Below are 13,581 nucleotides of genomic sequence, written 5' to 3' on the forward strand. Positions count from 1 at the left end.
AAGATCGTATACCTAACTCGAAAATAAGTGAGGAGCTTGGAGTACGAGAAATCGTGGGATGGAAAGAATGTTCTGCAATAAGATAGCAAGAATGGATACCCGGAAACCAGGAGACTTATGAGATATCAACATCTAATGAAATGAACGATTAGATTGAAAAAAAGGCTGAAAAAGTATATCAAGAGGAAGAAGGAGAAGAAGAAGTAGACAATCCTGGCCAATCAGTTTTAGAATTCTCAATTTATGTTAGTGGGTAAAGCAACTTCATCCGGGGATTTTTCAATACTTCGAGTGTGACAGTCAAGGCTTCAAAAGACGTCGTCTGATTGATCAACATCATGAATGATCTCCAGAGGAGTTTTAGAACATCTCAGAACCCAGTCTGCTCCTATTATTGCCAATAAGAACGAGTCAAACACAACGGACGTCATTCGTCCATCCAACGAACACAATATACATTGCGTATATCTCAACACCTTCATACCCGACACCCACCGCCTTCCCTTCATCAACAGGTCTCCTCCAAGCCATCACCCTCGCCCCCATCTGCAGAAAAATGGCAGGATGCAAGAGTCCCGGCAGGAAACATTTATCGGATAACTTTCTCAGCCCCTCATCTTCCATCGTCGTCCCACTGACACGGATTCCGGAGTCCGGGGGTGGCGCGGCACTCTGCCGAACGTCCGATACGGGTCCTCGACGTCGCGCTAGGGCTGCTGCTGCCTCTCGCGCGTTCGCTCATCCCTCTCTCAGTGTCTGACGGTTCGCGCGACAGCTCGGTGGTACACGGTGCGGCAAACGCGCGGTTTCCCGACGAGAAGTTCCAGTGGATCGCGTCGCGTCCGTTAATAACGTCGTCGGGTGGTCCCTTCAGGGGTGCCATTTGGTGGGTGTGTTCGGAGGACGTTTTTCGGACGGTTGGACGTCCGGAGGGTGTCTTAGGTGGACGATGTGAGTAGTTTGGGGGAGTTTGTGTGTTGGGGTATGTGGGATGATGGTCCAGATTGAGATTTGTGTGTTTTGATTTTTACAGTTTGGATTTGAATGTTTTAATGATGCTCGATACAGTTTTTTGATTCGATTTTTAGTGCTCTTTCTTTGTCGATATTTAAAAAAGAAGTGATTTAAATTCTCTTAGGGACTTTCTTATGGCACGCTCTATATAGAATGTTCCCCAATTGGTGGTACAAAGAAAAAAGAGAGATAACTTAGATAATTTGAAGAAAAGAAAGTTCTATAATCATGGGTCCGCAAAAGCTTTGTTTTCGAGGTACAGAGTGTTGCTTGAAGTCCTACTTTGTAGTGATGAGCATAAAGTTTATCGAATCTTCATTAATCTTCGCTAAAGATTGAGTCAATAAGTACCAAAACTTATGATTGATTTATTCTTTACAGCTTACTTACTGGGTCCTTATAGTAATTTGTTTTTCCTGAGGATTACTAGGGAATTGTTTGAAATTTTTTTTCTCGATATCAGTAGCAGATGCGAAAGACCACAGGGAACCAAGAAGTGTAGTACTAGACCAGAGTTTTTTTTCATATTTTTGTGAACAACCAATGGTCCAAAAAAAAAAAAGTTGTGGAGGAAAGAAGCGTGCACTGTTCTAGAAAAAATGTCACCTTGTAGACTTGCATTCGAAGTTAGTATTTCACATGATGAAAACTTCAAATGGGAATACCTATGCCAAATTTGATTTGAATATTTTGTGGTGGAAAGATGTTATGAGAAAAAACTAGGAAAACACAATCAAATTTCAACAATTTGTATCCCGAACACAAAGCTTTCTTTTAAAATGAGAAATCTGTCATTTTTTGGTACCTCCAATCTAGGAACATCTTGTGTACTGTAGAAGACGAAATTACATTTATTGGTTGGTTCTTATTGAGAAAAAACACCTCGATAATGTGTTCCGATCAGAAAACTCATCAGATTGAACTTATCTTTCATTCAAAATACAGGGTTAGAACTGCACTACAGGGATATCGAAAACCGTTAGAGATACCGGGTGGCTTGAACTACAAAAAAGTTGCGTTATTTCGGGATTAGTGTGTTGTTAACAGATACAGAATATTTCCAATGGTTCCTAAGATATCTCGAAAAAACTGAAAATCGACATTTCCTTTTTTTCTGTATAACTCATATGTTTCTGGAGTTCTTCACGAAATTCGGTTTGTAGTCATTATCCAATATAGAAACTTCAATGGTGTCCTTAGATTTTTTCTGTTTTCCATTATTTCAGAGATGAGATAGTCAATTTTTTTCTAAGGACGCCATATTGGTTTTTCTTATGAGGTGATAACGAAAAAAAAATACGAATTAAACAATGTATCACACTCTACAAAAATATCATCGAGTCTAGGAACCCAAATTTGAAAAGTTGTTATTTGTAATCATCACTTGACTATCGCGTCTCTGAAACAATGGAAAACAGAAAAAATCTGAAGACACTATTAGTATCTCAGTGTTCGATAATTACTATAAACCAAATTTCGAGAAGTTATCTCCAAAAACAAATGAATTATACAGAAAAAGAAGAAAATCTCGATTTTCAGTTTTTTTGGGATATCTCGGGAACCAATGGAGATATGTATTTCTGATCTTTTCACACCAACACATTCATCCCTAAATAACGCAACTTTTTTTTGTAATTTAGGCCACCCTGTTTGTCTAACGGTATTCGTTATCCTTGTGGTTCTAACCCTGTATATTGCAACTTTATTGAATTTATTACTATTCCACTGTTTCTATATTCTCGCAACATTCCTTCCGACCAGCATAAAATTAACTCATAATTTCAAACGACAACTTTCTCGTAGCCAAACTTGTTCTAGTTTTTTTCGAAGAGAATAACATTTATGTCTCTTCTTGTCTGTTATTATTGGCACTTCTATCAACCTGATTTTCTGACAATTCATTTTAGTTCGAAGATGTCCCATTCATAGGTCTTAAAATTGTTATCGTCGACTTATTCAACTGCTCGTCCATGCAGAGTTTCCCCTTGATTCCCAAACTTTCTATGCCATACTAAATCCTGCGAGAAACTTTCATTTGAACCTTCACCATTTCTTTGGGGGTCTTTTCTCAGAACTCATCATAGTCGAGATATACAGATAAGAAAACTTATTAGGCTGAAATTATCTTTTATTCAAAATACAATGACAACATTGACAACTTTTAATGAATTGATTAATATTCAACGGTTTCCATGAGTTTACACATAGTTAATTGTTGTTTTGCGGTTGAATATTATATGAATCTCATAACTCTCTATTTTGACCGATATTCAGTTACTAAAATTCGATAATTTTCCCCATTAAGGGAAATATAGGAAAAGTACGAACCCAATATTACAAATTCATATGTCCAATTTCACATTTTCCCACCTGAAAAGTATGTCCAAATATATGATAATCACGAGTGACTAATTCGTATATTTTGTGATGAAATTCTGTATTGGTTCGCCATACCAGAGTTACATTAAATTTCCATTACAATTACCAATGTTCAATTTGAGTTAGAATGGTATTGGTGCGGTTGAATGAAATGAAAATATGATAATTGCTTGTTATGAATTTTGAATCGATAATGTCTGCACACTCAATTCGTTTCAACATCAAATCATTATTTGTTGTTTGCCTCATGGTTGGGTTGAGAGGAATATTTAATTTGATTGTGGCACGATGGATATTGGTTACCACTGAAATTTTTTTTTTTCAAAAATAAAAGCATGAATTCATAGACCTATGCTTGACATGAGCTAACAAAACATCACACATTTTAAGACACATTGTCCCTTGCTCTCTATTCAGTTGTGGGTCTGCACTATCTCGAAATTACCTGATGCATCAATTATTGTTATATCCAGCAGAGCACCGAAATGCTGACCACGAATGCATGTTGACCGTGATTCGTGAAAGGGTAAGGCAGGACAGTAGAGCGACATGTTATTGAACTTGCTGTTGAAATGCAAGTACACAGAACTGTTAGTTGAAGCGATGGGTTGACCTACTTGTCTTGTCTTCAGTTAAGGGAATTTGATTGCTGAGCATTAGGCTAATGAGGTCCTATAAACCAATTTATAACCTCATCTGAAGGGTCATCCATGTGTTAACGCTTTTCACCATTCATTACATTGATCTTTAAACTGAGGACTTGTCCAGAAGCTTCTTTGGCCGTTGTCTGTTTTTTGTGTAGATAATCTTTATTGTTCTGATGGTGCTAGCCAAATGTTGCCGTAACAATGCTATGACTGAAGTAGTGATTGGACATAGGAACAAGCCCTACACAGAACAGAAGCTGTTCTTTTAACTCGGCTTCTGAAAGATCTAGGAGAGTACGGATAGAGTAGATTGAAATATTTCTCTATCACTGAGATGTCTAGCAGTACTGGTGTGCTCACTTACTCTTCATTTCGCATGAAGTTGACTTTGAATTTCGATAAAGTTTTCATGAAAATAAGATCACTTCTTTATATGGCGCCAGAATCATCTTGAATCAACTTTGTGAACACGTATTTTAGGAGATATCTCATTAAAAGCTCGAACAACAAAACGAAATCTCTCCAAAGCGTCAAGACATCAATACGAACCAAAAAAACCCTGACAGTTGTCACACTTTTCACGTATGAAACGTCAAAAGATCCTCTACGCTCTATTCATCCTCGAGAAGAGACTCATATGTGGATGAACCCTCTCAAAGGGCTTCTAAGGTATCGAGTGGAAATCTAGAAGTCCTCCTCGCTTAATTCCTGAATCCTCATTATCCTTTTCGGCAATTACAGGGTCTCTATTCACCTACGAAGCCTCGGTAAATCCTAATGTCGACCCTTGAGTTGAGTTGAAGATGACGTAACTTACTGCGTCCTTTTCCAGAAGCTCCATTTTACCAATATTTGATCATATTCAGTTTTTCGTGTAGATATTCTTTATTGTTCTGATTATGCAAACCAAACGTTGTGGTAACAATGCCAGGACTAAAATAGTGATTGGACACAGGAACAAACCCTACACAGAACACAAGCTGTTCTCTTACCTCTAAGCTTCTGAAAGATCGAAAAGGGATAGAGAAGATTCAAATATTTCTATATCATTGGATGTTCAGAGGTACGGGAGTGCTCACTTACTCTTCATTTCCCATGAAGTTGACTTTGAATTTCGATCTAATTTCCATGAAAATATGACCACTTCTTTATATAGCGCCAGAATCATCTTGAATCAACTTTGTGAACACATATTATAAGAGATATCTTATCAAAAGCTCGAACAACAGAACAAACTCTTTTCAAAGAGACAAGATATCAATACGAACCATAAAAACCCCGACAGTTGTCACACATTCCACGTATGAAACGTCAAAAGATCCGCTACGCTCTATTCATCCTCGAGAAGAGACTCATATGTGGATAAACCCTCTCAAAAGGCTTCTAAGGGCTCGAGTGGAAATCTAGAAGTCCTCCTCGCTTAATTCCTGAATCCTCATTATCCTTTTCGCCAATTATAGGGTCTCCATTCACCTACGAAGCCTCGCTAAATCCCAACCTCGACCCTTGAGTCGAGTCAAAGATGACGCAACTCGCTGCGTCCTTTTCAGCTCACTGTGTGCGTCCTTTGTCGCTATCCCATCGCTTCCTATCGGGAAGTGAATCCTTTCAGCGCCCAAGGGTTCCGTTGTCGCACGAGCGGTCTTGTCACGTGTGCGTGTGTGCAGGGACAGAGACAGAGTCGTCTGCAGAAGGGCAATTCGTTAGTCGAGCTGATTGTTCTTTTGGAGGCCTGTCGGCATCCCGATGCGTTATGGTTTCCTTCCTGTTTTCTTTTCAATTCTGGGCTGGATTCGGGAGCGGTAGGGTTTCGATTGTGCTGATTTCGGGGACGGTAGCGGTACATCCGACGTTTCGGGAATGCTGATACTTTGTCATTACTGGGAGTTTGTTCAAGGGAAGAGGTAGGGGATGACATTTTGGTATCAATGGAAATTGGAGAGATGTATTGATGGTGGAACTGAAGGTTTTGTGAGTGGTGGGGTGGAATTTGTTGAGTTGAACGATGAGGTGATATTCTGAATCGAAAAGTTTTCATAAATGAAGGAGGTGTATGTTTTGTTCTAGGTTATTTCACTTCATTCAGGTGTTCGAATGATCAATTGACAATTAATCGATATGAAATCGTAGAGGAAAACAAATCAGATCAATTAATAAAGACTTAAACCAGAGACATTGATTTGAATACGCTCCTATAGAAATCTATGCCTGCAAAGTTGTTAGTCGTCGAAGTAACGTCTAGAACATTGATCGGAAAAAAATAACTCTTTTCAGGATAAAGGCTGTGAAATAGTTTGGATTTGTACCCGCTAAGTACCTTTTTCATATTATGGGGAAATTTGTGAGATGTGAAGGCATCCTCAAAGTGAAAATGTCAAGCACTTTTGTCTGGCGAACATCTCCAAGAAGCCATAGATTGTGATATGAATACGTAGGTTCCTGCGATTTCAGAATCATATACCCTAAGAGAAGCGTATGCCAAATGCGGCGTTGTTTTATGATTTACAAATTTAGGTCTTGCTTGAACTAACTGATATGATCGAACATCCCTAAATTGTTCGAAGTATAGGAACTAAATGGCAAGAAGTTCTCTAGAAAACGAAGCTGATGCAAGCAATAAAAATTTTGTCACTAAAGATGAAAATTTTGGGTATACCAAGAGAGTGTTTCATCCAGAATCAGACCCAGATTTCTGATACTTCATCAAGGCTCGTGTCAAACGCAACAAGAATTGGCAGGATCATTAGAAGTGACGCAACAAGTCATTTCAAAACGCCTGACAGTTATGGGAATGATTTAGAAACAAGAAAATTGGGCGCCGTACGAGTAAAGGCCGATATATGTTGAACGGCTTTTGTTTGCTTGTGAAGAGCTGCTCGCAAGGCAAAGACGGAAGAGATTTCTGATTTGCATTGTAACTGGACACGAAAAATGGGTTCATTACGATATTCCCAAGCGCAGAAAATCATGGGGATATTCCGTCTTTGCTTCCACGTCGACGGTCGAACTGAATATTCACGGTCATGCTCAGTATTTGAGGGGATCATTTCGGCGTAGAGTATTATGAGATGCTAAAAACGACTGAAACAATCACAGCTGATCGTTATCGAAAGCAATTAATGCGTTTTAGCCGAGCTTTGAAAGACAAACGGCAGCAATACAACGAGAGACATGATAAAGTGATTCTACAGAATGACAATGCTCGACCCCATGTTGCAAAAGTGGTCAAGACAAACCCACCCGCCTTATTCTCCAGACGTTGCTTCCTCAGACTATCACTTATTTCGATCAATGGCACACGGCCTGGCTGACCGGCACTTCCGGTCTTATGAATAAGTAAGAATTGGATCGATTCGTGGAAAGCTTCAAAAAATGAATAGTTTTTTCAACGCGGGATTTGTATGCTGCCCGAAAGATGGGAGAAAGTAGTGGCCAGCGATTGACAATAAAGAAGAAAAGTTGTACTTCTATGTACATAACGTAACTGAACCGATTGAATGCAGAAATCAAGAAAAAATGTTCTCAAATGCAAAAGAAGACCCAAGTCACAAATTGAACGAGTACATCCCTGAAATTATTGAGTGAAATATAACCTCTATCGACTGAACCCAATTATTTTAAAATACAAACCGCATCCTCCAAAAACAGACACGTAGGAACGTGAAGATCCCAAACCGAAAACACCTAACCTGAAAGTGAAAGCGTCAACAATTCTAATAGAATACTTGGGGTGAATCGCTCTGTCGGAACGTCCACAACCCTATTGTCTTACAAGGGGCTTAATGATGTTGTATATCGGTGTCAAGGAACGAAAACAGCGACAGAAGAATGGGGGGTTTACGCCGCGAGTACCAACCCCAAAATTCCCCGGTTTTTTTCACAGCCTGCCGTGATCTCTGGGCTTTATGGAGCGAACAACGAGAGCTGTTTGTAGTTAACCTTTGAACCGTTTACCGGCGCATTTTGCCAAATGCTCTCCCCCCTCTCTCTCTAAACGTACCGAAAAACTCGATTCTTTTCACAGTTGAGAGAAATCCTGTAGTTTTATATGTTCTGGGTAGGCGGGAAATTCTTTATATGAGGTTTTTTTTTCTGTTCGGACCGTTTTTGTTGGTGGAGGTCACGATTCGAGTTGTTGGGAGATTAAAGAACTGGAGTTCATAAAGAGTTGTACGGAGCAAAGTTCGCAATAGAGTGAACACGCCATTTTTTTTTGGACAGTTTGAATCATGAAAGATTAAGAGGAGTGTAAACTAATTGAGAGTTGCCTCCTATTTGTTTTTTTTCAGATTTGTAATAGAATTCATCGATCCTCTGAAAATTCAATTTGATATGTAAAGTAAAAAATTAACCATTTCTCTCTAGAAATGACAGTGAAATGTAAGACCTCTAGTTCTTGGACTCGCAATTTTAAGTTCATTATACTTACTTACTCATTTCACTCGACTGTTTTATATTTCCGAAGATGGTGCTTAATGAAGAATTAATTTTATGTCTACAGAAACGACAGTAAAATGCTATGACCTATTGTTCTTGGACTCGCAAGTTCATTATACTTACTTAACTTTCCTATATTTCCACAGGTGGCGCTAAATGAAAAATTAACCATAACTCTATACAAACGACACTAAAATGGAAAACTTATAGTTCTTGGACTCGCAAAGTTAATATACTTATTTACTCACTCACTTACTTAACTTTTCTATATTTCTGCAGATGGCGCTAAATAAGGAATTAACCATATCTCCATAGAAACTACAGTGAAATGTTAGACCTATATAAAGTTCTTGGACTCGCAAAATTAAGTTTATTATACATTTTCTCGATTCGTCCAAATGTGCAATAAAAGCGGCTAACTCGGATATTTCCACTTCCGTAGTGAATTGAATCGATGTTGAATGCAGATTGTATAGGTCCATTCAGCGAGGATACCCGGAATTCGTTTGGTTGCAGCGGAACTGTTTCCGAAGTAGCATCTGTCATTATCGTCCCAAATTGTGCAGTCATGTAGTCCAAATCATCATGGGAGGTTACAGTGTTGAACAACTATATTAAACAACATCTCCCACGCGAATTGTCCGATCAAGCCACATTACCATTTGCCGGAATATTCAAATGGATCTGAATTTTCTATTTTAAGCTCTAAAAATTAATTCATTTTGGCAGGCGTTATATTATTCTCTATAACATAAAATGCTATACCAAGAAGGCTTTGAAGGTTTGCGTCTAAATTAAATGTTTACCTAGTCAGGATTGTACAAATTAAAAAAAATTGAACATAAGAGGAAGGCATTTTTCATAAAGATGTGTTGAACACATTAGTTTAACACTCCCAAAACCTTTTTGACATGGATTCCACCAGATGATAGATATCCTCGTGAGGTATTGCATCTTCAATGTATGCCAGATAGCTTCTAGTGTTTGTGAGAGATTGGATCATATCTTCAGTTTCCTATCCATCTTGATTGGTACAAGGTCGAGGGATCTAGGTCACCACGATCATTATCCTGTTGAAAAATCGTGTCCTGAAGGAATGGAAGGATACTTCATTAACATATCGATCGACATTAATATTGTTTCGTATGATTACCAACTGAGACCTGCTGCAATAAACAATAGCATGGAATTATATTGCCTATAACCTTCAATCATAACCCCTACAGTGTGGAGTACATGCCAATCAACAGAAAATTGCTTATTTTGACGTTATTCACGTCATTGCTGTCGATGACAAGCTGTCAACAGATGTAATCGATAGGATTACAAGATTCAATTTATACAGTTTTTTCCCAAATTTCGAGTTTAAATTTTCTCAAAACTTTGAGGTCTACTAAAAATCGGTGAGCGTTGTTAGAATTAAGACCCATAATTAGTCGAATTTCGAGTTCACCCGAAAAATTTTTGTGGAAAAATTATTGCAGAATTTTCCATACTTAGGTTAACTGAAAAAAAGAAAAAGTTCCTTTTCGTGGGAATATTGTACCTTTTTATTGATTCATTCGGTTACGTAGATCACGAAAATGTTTGCAGTTGGTCAAATTTTTCATTATTTCATGAATTATAGGTAATTATCCGAAATTTTCGAAACAAAAAAAATGATAATTTTCTCGAGACTGCCACTTCTTCTAGACATCAGTTATGCACTTGGAAGCGCACTATGTTTCAGATCAGAACTCGATCTCTGAAAAACGTTTCATTTGAGGGGTATGTGATGCACATTTAAGGATATAAAACGATTCTTGGATAAGGATTGAATTTTTACTTTTTTTCCCAAATTTCGAGCTTGAATTTCCTCAAAACTGTGAGGTCTACGCAAAATCGGTGAACGGTGTCAGGATTGATGTTCCATAATTAGCCGAATTTTAAGCTTACCCGAAAGTTTTTTTGTCGAAAATATTTTTTAGAATTTTCCATACGTAGACCTTAAAAAATTTAAAAAAATTTAAAAGTCCATGGGAATATTGTACTCTTCTATCGATTGATTGGATTACGTAGATCATGAAAAAGCTTGCATTTGGGCGATTTATCTATTACTCGAGGAATTAAAGGTATAAATATGAATTTTTCAATAAAAAAATTGATAGTTTTCCCAAAGCTGCCATTCATTCAGGAGATAAGCTACGCACTTGAAACCTCACTATATTTTAGATAAGAATTCGATCTCAAGAAATTGTTCTCATTTGAGAAATTGTGTTTCGCTTAGTGTTACTAGGTGACAAAAAAATATGTGCCACAAAAAACTACTCGAACTTGTTTCATTTTCTTTAAATCCTAAATGGGTAGAAGAAACAAAAACAATTCATTCATTTCCAAATATTGGACGGCTTCCAACACAGCCGAAGTCGTTCCCGAAAAAATAATAAAGCATATCCTAGCACGATACATCCAATAAATCGCTACTTCAGAAAGCGAAATCGTAAAAAATACCCTGGAGCATCCAACCTCCTCTCGAATCAAATAACTCAGAATCCCTTTTATTACAAAAGCAATATTTCTCCCATTTTTTCCCTGGCGTTTTTTGGCAGTCCCCACAAGACGTCCTTAAAACAGTCTCTGACTTCGTTTTAACACGTTCCAAGATCATTCTTCAAACCGTCACAACGAATACGTGGTTTTTGTTTTAGCCTCCGATATTGCGCTTTTTCCAAAGGGTCCCAACACAACATTTCACTTAGTATTTCCTACGGACGTTCTAGACTCAAGGGCGTAGAAATAAGGGGGAACCCCCCCCCCCAAGATTTCCAAATTACCATATCGCGAAGACGAAGAACAAAAATTTTTTCATAAGATGAACCAATAATCATTTCACTTTTCTTCAAAATCCACACGGCAGTAAAAAATTGGACCCTTTTACGGTTTAGGAGTTTATTATCGCTCTCAAGATAAGTACTTTTATTACACTACAGACACTTCTTTGTCCGAGGTTTATTATTTGCCTTTATCTATCCGCTTTCTCGGCCTCTTATTTGCCATCTGTTATGTTTGCATCCTTCATCGCTATACACTTACCCTTTGTTTTCGGTTTTTTGTATCATTCTCGTCACAAAATATCAATAGTGTAGTTATCAAAGAACTGAACTGAGTAATTCGCATCGAAAAATTGTCTGGGCTGTATTGTACAATTTATTGTGTTGCAATTGCAATTGCAATTTATTTGTGAAGACATCAGTTTTGAATTGACTATATCTACACGGTGTTCCTAAATTGGAGGTATAAATGAAAATGATATATTTCCTGGATTATTTAAAAAAAAAGTCTATAACATGAGTCCCCAAACATTTTGTTTTTGAGATACAGGTGTTAAAGTTTAAGTTTTTTTACTCATAGAACCTTCCCTTCACAAGATAATTGATTTGAATTGACCATAGATATATCAATTTTAGTTTTCATCATGTTATATGCTAATTTTGAATGCAATTCCACAGGGTGATATTTTTTCTGGAAGGGTGCTTGATTCTTTCCTTCAGAACTATTTGTTGGTGAACCGCTGGTAGTTTAAAAATGTGAGAATAACTCAAGTCCAATAATACACTTTTTGGTTTGTTATAGTTTTATCGTATTTGCTATCGATTTCGAGATAAAAAATTCAACCACATCTCAAGTAATCCTCAGAAAAATCCAAATTATTATAAAAATCCAGCTAGTAAGCTGTGATGAATGAATTAATTATAAGTTTTGGTACTTATTTACCCACTCTGTAGCGAAGATTAATGAAGATTTGATAAACTGATATAAGCATCGCTAAAAAGTACGACACTCTAGAAACACCCTGTATCTCGAAAACAAAGAGTTTGCAGGCTTATAGTCATGGAACTTTTTTTCCCAAAATTATCCAAGAAATATCTCATTTTCCTCCGTAACACTAATTTAGGAACATCCAGTATAAGGTAAGAACAATCGAATTGGTAATAAAAAAAAATTTGTTCAAGTAATTTGGTGCAAACTTCGTCAACAAACCTATTTTTCTCACGTTATAGATATGAGTAAGCAATGTCGTCGAAAAAATTTTTTTCGATTACCCCCCCATTAAAAGAAAAAGATCTACGCCCTTGGCCAGTTATTCCTGATGCTAATGCAGGCGCTCAGCAGACGTAAATATTCCAGCACGGAGGAAATTAGGCAAACTAGACGGAAGAACATGCATGATATTCTGTAATGAGTAGTTTGTGCCCCTGCTGGGAATTTTGTTTTTGCTTGTTTCGTTTCTTTTACCGAGACCTAGGACTGGGGAAGAAGATAATCCGGAGCTCGTCTGTGTTATTTCGACTTTACTCTGTGAGTAGTTTGGCCAGAAGAGGCTTAGTTGGTTTACCCAAAGCTTTATCGATTTTGTGTCTCCGGTTCTCTACAATATATTCTGTTTTATGTCATAGGTTGCTCTTTCCTTGAGAATTATGAAGTATAATAATATATTTATTCACCGTGTTGTTTATAGTTGATTAATAAAGGAGGTGGATAACATTTTTTCAAATCCAACTTAATTCGTCAACATTGGTCACCTTGACAACAGATGGATTTTTTGTTCAATACCTTTCTCTACAAGGAGATCCTTCACCATGATGCTAAATCTAATAACCTTGACTATGACTTCATGAGAATTCAAAACCCAAAACCCAAAATAATGCTTTCCCCATTTTTCTTGAGAATTATTCGTCAAGATAGTCACTTGCAAGAATGATAATGTTACTACAACGTTGTTCTAACTTTTCACTACTTTTTCTGTAGAAAGATTATTCTTTCCTTCAAAGTCAGCAATCAATTTTTTATTTGGGTCAATTTTTTTTTCCTGATGCATTGCTTTGAGGTCTGCAAAGAGCCAGTAATCACTGGTGGATAGATCTGGAAAATGAGCTGAAGGGTCAAGAAGTTGAAAGCGCAATCTGTTCAATTCGATCATAGCTTTCATCGATTTGTGACAAGGAGCATTGTCTTGGTGAAAGAGAATCTTTTCTTTTGCATTTGAAGACGCTTTTACAGTTAGGACTCTCAGTGAGGCCAGTGAGAGGCGGCAAAAAATAATCCAAAGGTAACTGCGATATTA

General features: G+C 37.5%; 1 protein-coding gene across 1 annotated transcript in view; it reads left to right on the top strand.

The window, feature by feature from the left end:
- Positions 1–774: 774 nt before the first annotated feature.
- Positions 775–13,581, top strand: part of LOC123680742 — a 257,482-nt gene continuing 244,675 nt past the window's right edge. The window contains exon 1 of the mRNA XM_045618792.1: positions 775–951. The gene's annotated coding sequence lies outside the window, so the exon portion shown is untranslated. The remainder of the gene's footprint in view (positions 952–13,581) is intronic.

The sequence above is a fragment of the Harmonia axyridis genome, chromosome 5 (assembly GCF_914767665.1).
Source record: "Harmonia axyridis chromosome 5, icHarAxyr1.1, whole genome shotgun sequence".
Taxonomy (NCBI): Eukaryota; Metazoa; Arthropoda; class Insecta; order Coleoptera; family Coccinellidae; genus Harmonia; species Harmonia axyridis.